General features: G+C 46.2%; 1 long non-coding RNA gene across 1 annotated transcript; it reads left to right on the top strand.

The window, feature by feature from the left end:
• The first annotated feature begins 5,554 nt into the window (after positions 1-5,554).
• LOC142923206 (uncharacterized) lies at positions 5,555-9,134 on the top strand. Its single transcript, XR_012940600.1, has 3 exons — positions 5,555-5,653; positions 8,129-8,281; positions 8,691-9,134. It is a non-coding gene; the product is annotated as an uncharacterized LOC142923206 (long non-coding RNA).
• The last annotated feature ends 1,459 nt before the right edge of the window (positions 9,135-10,593 follow it).

Raw genomic sequence — 10,593 nt, 5'->3', positions numbered from 1 at the left:
GCTGACCACCCACCCACACGAGTGCCGTGCCGGCCTTCATAGTTACTGTCTAACACCACTTGCCACAACAGTTTGTTAAGGCTACAGTGGGTGGGTGAGATGGTGAGTGAGTGAGTGGGTGAGTGAGTGATAGGGTGAGTGAGTGGGTGGGTTGGTGAGTGAGTGGGTGAGTGAGTTGGTGAGTGAATGGGTGAGTGAGTGGGTGAGTGAGTGGTGAGTGGGTGAGTGAGTGGGTGGGTGAATTGGTGGGTGAGTGAGTGGGTGAGTGAGTGGGTGAGTGGGTAAGTGAGTGCGTAAGTGAGTTGGTGAGTGAGTGTGTGAGTGGGTGAGTGAGTGGGTGGGTGAGTAAAGTGGGTGAGGGAGTGGGTGAGTGAGTGAGTGTGTGAGTGGGTGAGTGGGTGAGTGAGTGGATGAGTGTGTGAGTGGGTGAGTGGGTGAGTGTGTGAGTGGGTGAGTGAGTGGGTGAGTGGGTGAGTGAGTGGGTGAGTGAGTGGGTGAGTAAGTGGGTGATTGAGTGGGTGATTGAGTGGGTGGGTCGCTCACACAAGTCACTCATAGTCACTCACACAGTCACTCATAGTCATTCACAGTCATTCACAGTCAATTAGTCACTCAGTCACTCACACAGTCACTCATTCACTCACACAGTCACTCACACAGTCACTCATAGTCACTCACAGTCAATTACAGTCACACATACAGTCACTCACAGTCACTCACACAGTCACTCAGTCACTCATAGTCACTCATAGTCACTCACACAGTCACTCATAGTCACTCAGTCATTCTCACAGTCAATTAGTCACTCATAGTCACTCACCAGATGGAGTGCATGCACGGCCAGATCGCCGGGCTGCAGCACCAGATAACCAGAGCCTTATGCGGCAGCCCCCCCACCTCCATGTGTGTGCATGAGGCCTGTCCTCATCGCCTGAGCAGTGCACCATCGCATGTTAGAGAATGTTTTTTTAGGTAAAGTCACGTAGAAATAAGAAATAATAAAATTACATAATAGCGTACGACGTTTCGATTGCAACACAAGCAATCATCATCAGGTACAGAAGAGCTAAATTTACGAGAGAGAGGAGACACATAACCGCAGATATATATACAGACACATACAACAGGGGATACAGAGAGAGATAGACGGGGGGAGCACACTAAATCAAACAAGGTTTAGCAAAATTTGGAAAGCATATAACGCAACACAGACAGTCGGTCAAAACACAATTAACGCATGGTCTGGTTGATTACGCTATTTCAAAGATTGCTAAATTGCAAGTTAAGTGTGAAATTTATATATACAGACCGCATACACATATATAGACATCCAAGCAGAAAGAGTTAGCACAGAGACACATGGAGAGAGGCAAGCACACAGTAATCTGTGTCAAGGTTTTAAATAGACAGAGAAGGTGGGGCTGAGATGCAATGGGACACAAATTAGCATGGAGCATGCAGCAAGGTGCGGCGCGGAGACTGTAACACCAAGGCACAAACACAGGCAGAGACTGTAACACCAAGGCACAAACACAGGCAGAGACTGTAACACCAAGGCACAAACACAGGCAGAGACACCACAGAGACACAAACTTAAGTCAAGACACAAAGGTAGACACACCAGCAGAGAACACAAAGACACAGACTTCATACCTCCCCGAAGAGGTGGTTGAAACTTGAATTTGGAGCTTTCGTGACTGCAGGAATTATTCTTTGTTTTTTTCGGTAAAGTCACGTAGTAATTCCTGCAGTCACGAAAGCTCCAAATTCAAGTTTCATGTTAGAGAATGGTTTGCAGAAGCATAAATCACATAACTACTTCTGAGAAATATTTAAGTGCCCTCTGGTACCCACACAATAGGAGGAAATACTTTGATATCTGCCCTGCTATGGAGAGTAATGAGTAATGTTCATCACAAAACAGTCTGATCTTTGGTTTTCAGAGCTGGAACTTAGCTCGATTTAGTGTAAAGCCGACATTGTTTTCATGGGCTTTTCTGTGAAGTCATTGATGATCAGGCTGAGATCATTAACTCACTGCACATGTGAACCTGGCTTAATCACAGGTGGCTGAAACCTGAAGTGGTTATATAAGTAATATGGATGCAGCCAGGAAGGCAGACAGCCAGAATGTTTTTTTTCGAATGTAGTATGATAATGCATTTCTATATGGCAAAAGGTATAATTGTGACCACAGGATCGGTCCTCCCCTCATGGCTCTTAATTTTGTCTGCAGATAGGTGAATGTTGGATGAGGTAATTACACTAGACAAGGCAATCCCTGAGTAGCCCTTTAACTAATTCACTCCCTCTCATAATTTGTCATGATTCAGAGTTGCGAATGTATTTTCTCACATTTTAATACTTTCAGTTAGAATAAATACAATTTAATTATAAAGTCAGCTGCAGTTTACAGGACTTTTTCTAAAATGTGATTGGCTTGCATTTGTTAGAGAAACAATATAGGCTTGCAGACACACAGCTATATGCAAACCACAGAGTTTAAATGACTTAAGTGGTAATTATTTATCTGTTTGCAAGCCGGGTTTAATTACAGCTGGGTCTTTTCCAACCCAGAAAATATTTCCACATTCTGCACACCATATTCAGTATACTTCCCCAGACATGAATCCAGCATTGTGGAACGTGTGCGTGCCTGTAGCTGAAGGAGTCGGAGGGGCACGTCCAGGCACTTGGGATGGAGAAGGCGCAGCAGCAGGACGCGCATCGGAAAGAGGCCTGCGAGCTGGCGACAGGGCTGGAGGAGGTCCGGCTCACCCTCACCGATGCTTTTAAGCAGTTCGAGCGCAACTCCAAGAAGGTATCGGCTCGCAAGGGCACGCGTGGTGAAGCCGCGATTGGCACTGAATAGGAGCGCCACGGTGGCGAGATGTTAACTACCTCGCCTGTATGCAGGAGGTTGTGGGTTTGATCCCAACCCCGACACCTGTATATTTGGAGTTTGCATGTTCTCCCTGTGGTCACGTGGATTTTTTCCGGGTCCTCCGGTTCTTCCTCCACATTTAGAAACGTGCGTTTAGATTCTATAGCTGCAATACATTTCCACATGATAAGCCACTTCGTTGAACTTTCATTTGTGGGCAGGTCGCTTCTGAAAAAGAGCTATATAGTTCAGTAGGCCTTAGCTGGTAAAATAAAGATAATTAAAGTTTGAGTTTTAAGACATTTGTGGCAGCGTTCACAAGAGGATGAGACCCTTGTGCGGCGAAATATTTATGATGATATACAACGTATTAATTTACTGTGATGAGCCTTCTGCACTCTGAACCAAGATGTCCGAGTTTGATTACCAACCATGGCTAGCATTGGTGGCCAGTGAAATCTGACCCAGTCTTGGGTGTACCACTTCGTGCTGACCAGTGTGATGAAGTATGATCAATTAATTCCCATGACCGGTATGGCTCAGGGAAACTTTCATCCAGCAGTATCACAAAAACACATTCAGCGGTGGACGGATCATGGCTGTTCATGATGATGATGGTGATGATTACGATGGTAAAACGAACGTTGCCTGTATTAAGGCTCAGGAGGACGAGGACACAATCACTCGGCTGAGGGAGGAGCTCAAGGCGAGCAAGGAGGAGCTCGCAGCGAGTGAGGCGGAGCGCGCCAGTGCCCAGCCGGAGCTCTCCACCCCCCAACAGGGACTGTCGGCGCTGCAGGATCAGCTGACCACGTCCCAAGCTGAGAATGAGGACACTCTGCGTCAGGTACCGCTCCCAGCCTCGTTCCCACGGCCGCTGAGAACCCAGGCTCTCCTGGCCCCGGAACGGCCCAGGTCTGACCGTGACACAGCACTTGAGTCGTCAGGCTGTGTAGGGTCTGACCATCTGCTCCCCTCTGCTACGTGCATGTCCATGCCCTCCCTGTCCTGGTTTGGGAAGCGATTTTAATCTGACCTTTTACTGCAGATTTTGGGTTACTTAATCCATATATGTGGGTTTTTATAGGCGTAATCATGGGTTGTGTGCATGATGGTCTGACAAGATTGGGTGCATCCTGGGTGATTTGGTCAAACATGGTGTATGGACATCTGTGAAAAATATTTTCACAGCTCATCAGACTCCTCCAATATGAATAAAGATTCTGGTTCTAAATGTGTCTGTTGTTGCATCTGTATGTTCTACAATAACCGCACACAGTCGTTAAAATGCTTTTCTCTGTCCCTCTGCCTGTGGCCCAAGCAGCTGTTCGAGAGGAGCCAGGAGCTGGGATCCCTGCATGCGGGGATTCTTTGGTATCAGCGTATGCTGGCCGAGCTGCACACAGAGCTGGAGCAGTACCGCGAAAACGCACAGATCGGACGCTCACAGCTGCAGCATTTGGACATGCTGCGCCAGCAGAGCGAGGCGGAGGTGAGTACACTGCATTCGCACGTCGCAGACAAAGACTTCCCGTATAGCCTTAATAGACTGTTGGGGAAAGTACTGTTAGTGAGCAGCACCTATGAAGGCCGGCATGGCACACAAGGGGGTGATTGGCCAGCACCATGCCTCGCTGCCTTTGTCTCTCCAGTGGTGGTGTTTACACATCGCACCAGGTACTCATTTGAGGCTGGGTCGATCTAGGGGACGCCCAGGACCGGTTCACATAATCGTCACTGGTGTTGGCCATGAACGGGAATCGAACTCGGGTCGCCGCTTTCGAAGGCTAATCGCTACACTACCGCTCCCCACACATTCACTTTCATACACATAGACACGTGCGCGTGCACACACACATACACTTATAGGCAAACACTTGCTCCAAGCGCCATCCTGAATTATTACATGTCGCGGAGGATTGCTCCACTGAACAAAATAGTGACGCGGTTCAATTTTCAAGTGCGAGTTCGCGTTTAAAGTCAATGTTATAAAATATATATTTGATGGAAGCAGGTTCGTAAGTGCAGGTGTTTGTAAGTTGAGGACTGCCTATATATACACTTATTTTTCACACAGATGTGTATATGCGCACTGGGTTACTGAGCATCCTCTGTTTAGGGACTGTACCACATTACAATCCACCATCCCACCTCTAGTAAAAGTATCTACTACTACTAGAACATCTGCTCCCCTCTGCTACGTGCATCTCCATCCCCTCCCTATTTTTGGTTGTGAGGCAATTATAATCGGACATTTTAAAGTAGCTTTTGGGTTAATTAATCCATATATCTGGGCTTTTATAGGTGTTATCTTGGGTTGTATGGATGGTGGTCACCCATCCAAGTACCATCAAAGTTCAACCCTGCTTTTCTTCCAAGATCTTATAATATTGGGTGCATTCCAGGTCATTTGGTCATAGGTGGTGTGGTGTATGGACATCTGTGAAAAAGAGTTTCATAGCTTATCAGATTCCTTCATTTAAAATAAAGATACTGGTTCTGTATGTGTTTGTTGGATTTGTATGTTCTTTAACAACTGCACGCAGTCGTTAAAATGCTTAGCCATGTCCTTCTGCTGCCGTTTGTCCGTGGCCCATGCAGCTCATCGAAAAGAATGAGCACCTGGCATCCCTGCAGGTGGGGATTTTGGGTTACCAGCGTGTGGTGGCGGAGCTGCACGCTGAGCTGGCGCCATGCCAAGAAAACCTGCAGAGCATTCACTGTCAGCTCCAGGATCTGCAAGTGCTGCACCAGCAGAGTGAGGCGAAGGTGAGCAAGTGCTGTTAGCGAGCACCTATGAAGTCCGGCATGGCACAAACGCACATATATACAGTAATACCATTATTTACGCCCTCCCGTTGTACGTACTTTCACTATTAACGTACTCAAATCATTGATAGCCAATCACATGTTATGTACTGTGGTACCTTGCCATAGCGTACTTGAGATTTACGAACTTTACTATAAAGACCCAAATAGTTTACCCTGGATGGTGACAGTAAGGCACCAGATGACGCCCAAGCGTTTGCATCTCTGACTACAGTAGTCACTTTCATGTGTACATGTGTAGTGACTAACTCAGAGACAGTAAGACTTTTAGGCGCTTCTTTTATTTAACGAGCACCATTGGGATAATACAGACACCCTACGTGGGTACACACTATTACCGTTGCTTGCCTATACACAACACTAACCATCTAACACTGACAGCACTGAACGGAGACAGCGAACACCTATCTAGCAGCGTAATATCGAGTGAAGACGGCAGCGACGATGGCGACAAGACGACAGCGACGAGACGACAACGACGATGACGAGATGGTGACGACGACTATCTTAAATATACGAACAGCACGACGAGGATCCCACTTCCAGCAACAGCCACAAGGTCCCTCACAGGGGCCCTTCTTATACTCTCAGCGTGGCCTCGCTCCGCCACAGCCACGCCCCCTCTCTGGAACCTACTAGCGGGTTCCCGATGGCCCCCCCTCTGTGACCTTTCCCCTAGATGTCCCCCTCTCGTGTCTATCGTGGCCTGCTGACGTGGGTACTACCATACACCGCAGTTACCCTTTTTTACCAGCAGCCAGCGCTATGCCACTACACATACTCTATCAATATTTTTTCCCCACATACCGGATTTATGGTGAATATTTTTCAAGTGTAAACTAATTTTACATGATAAACAACTAATAATACACATAGTATAATAGACAAATATATCAATAATATGGCAGTCCTCGACTTACGAACGCATTTAGTTCCTGAGGCCCATTCATAAGTCGGAACGGTTCGTAAGTCGGAATACAATAATGTGCGATATTTAAATTCCCATATTGTCAGTGTTATAAAATGTGTTAAGGTTCAACAAAAGTCAAGCATTGTTAAACTCGTAAATAAGAAATCATGTACATTTGCATTAACACTAAAATTATAGTGTATCGTAAGTAATACATAAAATGTAGTAAAAATATTTTTTATTTTCACTCACCGCTTTCAAATCACAAGCGTGCTCACCGCTACACTTCCGATCCGCACAAAGATCCACCGTGTAGCTTTAATAGGCTGTTGGGGCACGTGCTGTTAGCGATAGCCTATGAAAGCCAGCACGACATGCGAGGGGTTGTGTGCCAGCACCACACCCAGCTGCATTTGTGTCCCGAGTGGTGATGTTTATACAGCGCGCTAGGTGCTCATTTGAGGCCGAGTTGACCTACGGGAGGCCCAGGAATGGTTCAGATAATCGTCACTGGTGTTGGCCGTGAGTTGGAATTGAACTTGGGTCGGTGGGTTTGTAGCGCAGCGCGTGAACTGCAACACTACCGCTCCCCACACAATCACTTTCACATATACGCACATGTGCGCGTGCACGAGGCTGACTCATGACATCTCGTGGAGGATCGCAGCACTGAACAAAATAGTTCTGTGGTTCAGTTTGGAAGTGCAAGTTCGCGTTTTAAAGTCAATGGTAACCAAAAATTAATACATTTCATAGAATCAGATTCGGAAGTCGGGTATCCGTAAGTCGGGTCTCCGTAAGTATGGTGTTCCTAAGTCGAGGACTGTATGTATACACTTATTTTTCACACTGATGGTTGTACAGAATGGATGCGCACTAGGTTACTGAGCATTCTCTGTTTAGGGACTGTACCACGTTACGATCCACCATCCCACCTCTAGTAGAAGTACCTACGACTACTAGACCATCTGCTCCCCTCTGCTACATGCATCTCCATCCCCTCCCTCTTTTTGGTTGGGAAGCGATCTTAATCTATTATTTTAATCCAGATTTTGGGTTAATTAATTCCTAAAAAATGTTTAACATAAAACTTTCGTGACTGCAGGAATTCATATTCTTGATTCTTTCGGTAAAGTCACGTACTTTTTTTTAATGATATAAAAAAACCCACGACGTTTCGATTGCAACACAAGCGGTCTTCATCATGCTTTTATAGGTGTTATCTTGGTTTGTATTGATGGTGGTTGCCCATCCAAGCACTTGAGGTTCAACCATGCTTTTCTTCCAAGATCTGAGATGATTGGATGCATTTCGGTTTATTTGGTCAAAGGTGGTGTATGGACATCTGTGTAAAAGAGCTTCGTAGCTCATTACATTACTCAATTATAAATGAAGATCCTGGTTGTGTGTGTGTTATTATACCTGTATGTTCTGCAATAACCTCACGCAGTCGTTAAAATGCTTTCCTGTGTCCCTCTGCCGCCATTTGCCCGTGGCCCACGCAGCTCATTGACAGGAACTGGCAACTGGAATCTCTGCAGGCAGAGATTCAGTGGTATCAACGTGTAGTGGCGGAGCTGCACGCTGAGCTGGCGCCCTACCGCGACAACGAGCAGAATGAACACTCGGAGCAGCAGCGTCTGCAGAGCGAGGTGGAGGTGAGTGCACAGCACTCGCGCATCGCACACACACACATACACGTATATAATTTGCGTTTAACGTAAATAATAGATTCATGCACACACGATTCAGTGTATTATGATAATGATGAACTGGTCTAACCATCACGTTAAGCCGTCATGGTCCCCGTTTACAAATACAGATTATCTATCTATAGACAATTTCATTATTGCTGGATACAGTGATAATGATGAGAATGATTTAGCACCTTTCTGTACACCGGGGCATCTCAGAGCGCTTTACATCACATCTCATCTCAACACGTGTGAAAGGGCACCCCCAATGACAGATGTGGGCACAAGGTGACTCAGCACCTGGTGTGCAATTGGCATTTGTCTGCCAAGTACTGAGTTGTGTGTAGTGTCTAATGGGTCAGTATGTCCACAGCTTGTCACGGTTGAGGAGGAAGAGGACATCTCTGGCTGCTCACTGGAGCCCGGCATTCAAGAAGCCTCCCAAGACCTGCCCCCCCAGGCCTCGAACACCCTCTGAGCATCTCACAGCCCCCCACACTTCCAGCACCACCCACCCCCACCAGCACCTCCCCTTCCTTACAAGGCGTCGCGTTTTAATAATAAATATTTGTATCTAATACTATCGCCTCGTCTCAATTCTTTTGAGTGTTTGGGACACGCGAGTGGCTCACATTTATAACGCTAAGGGCTGTCTACATCCACAGTGTGGCTGTTGCGGAGCTTCTAGAAACCAAATGTGAGGCAGAGTTCTGTGTCCCTTGGGTAATGCCAGCCCTCCAAGGGGTTTGCACTGAGCTTGAGTTGGGGGCGACAAGCACAAGGTTGTGGAGGTGGTCATGGTGTTGGAAATTTAGGAGGATGGCAAGGAGGAGATGCCCATCAATAAACTAGTTGGCCACGGTGAAGCCAGCAACCATAGTCGTTCCTACGTCCCCTGATGTGAGCGGCAGTGCTGGAGGGCAGTTCCACGGTCTCAGACGGACGTGGATACTCATTACCATAATCGCACAGTTATCTTACCTTGGGCAAAGTATTTCAACCAAGAGATTCAGATAGAAATCATCTGTGTGAATAATGTCATTTCTAAAGCAATAATTACCTTCTATATTATATCCCATATAAATATATAAAATTAAGATGATGCTGAAATTGTGATGTTTGCCTAATATGTGGAACTGCCCTACATGTAGTGCCAAACACTGACGCTCTGAAAAATATTTCTGCAGCAAATCTGTAGCCCTATCCCTAACTCCAAGCCTGAATAGACTATGGAATATATGAAAACTCAATGTCCAATTCACAAATTCGGAGGCATCATCACAGCGATGCACCAACTCTACTTCTAACACAATGATCTGGATCAACCACCTCAATCCAATATAGTTGTTGCTCTACATAAACGTCGACCATACGAAGAACATGACTCCAACCCCTGTTCGTACCCTTGTGCTAATTCATTGCTCGAGACAATGCGTTTCCATGTAGTTCTCCCCTCTTCGGGTTTTGAGAGATCCTTCTTCCCATGATGTGTCCCCAGGTTGTGTACGTCACAGATGGCAACTCTTATCCTCGTACATGGACGGTCACGTTGCGTCCCTTGTCTCCTCCCATCACCCATCACTTGCCATCCCTCCCCCCCCACCCCAATGTAATCACTCAAAACCAACTGTGATTGACTGCAGCAGTGTTTTTAACAGACACCAGTCGTGTTACGGCTATTGGTGTTGTTATCGTTTATTGTAATAAACGCATTGCCTCCAAGAGAAGTCTCGCTCTACGTTCATACCCACAACACAGGCGCAAAATACATTACAGAAGTTATGTTAAGCAGCGGCAAAGTTTGAGTGATAGCTCATCTGACACTGACTCCTCTCACAACGACCAACTTTCCGAATACTCATTCAGTAGTAAGACTCTTAAATTGACGGAGAAAGCTTTCGTCAGAATCCCCTATTTTGATCCACACAATAGGAACAGAGACATACACTCATATCACAACAGTCGAAGTGGAGGCAATGATCAGAGGTCTGAGGAAGTTGGACGAGAAAACAAGTGCTGAAAAGAAGGTTACATGAATATTCTATACCATGGGTAAAGTCGCTACCATACAAGGTTAGGAATTATTTCAAACAACTCAGCCTAACAGTGATTACGAAGTTTGGAGAATATTCAACACTGAGGGGTTTAATGCTGCCAAATTTATGACCCAGTGCGTAAACGAGGAGTGTATTACGCAGGTGATGTTGATCAATACCACGAAGGTGACAAAATGTTCAAGATTGTTTTTTTAATCCTTGAGTCCAGAGATTACAGAA

Source organism: Petromyzon marinus, unplaced genomic scaffold, assembly GCF_048934315.1.
Source record: "Petromyzon marinus isolate PM22_M1 ecotype Great Lakes invasive population unplaced genomic scaffold, UKy_Petmar_22M1.pri1.0 PM_Scaffold_33, whole genome shotgun sequence".
Taxonomy (NCBI): Eukaryota; Metazoa; Chordata; class Hyperoartia; order Petromyzontiformes; family Petromyzontidae; genus Petromyzon; species Petromyzon marinus.
This window is presented reverse-complemented; position numbering and strand designations above follow the sequence as displayed.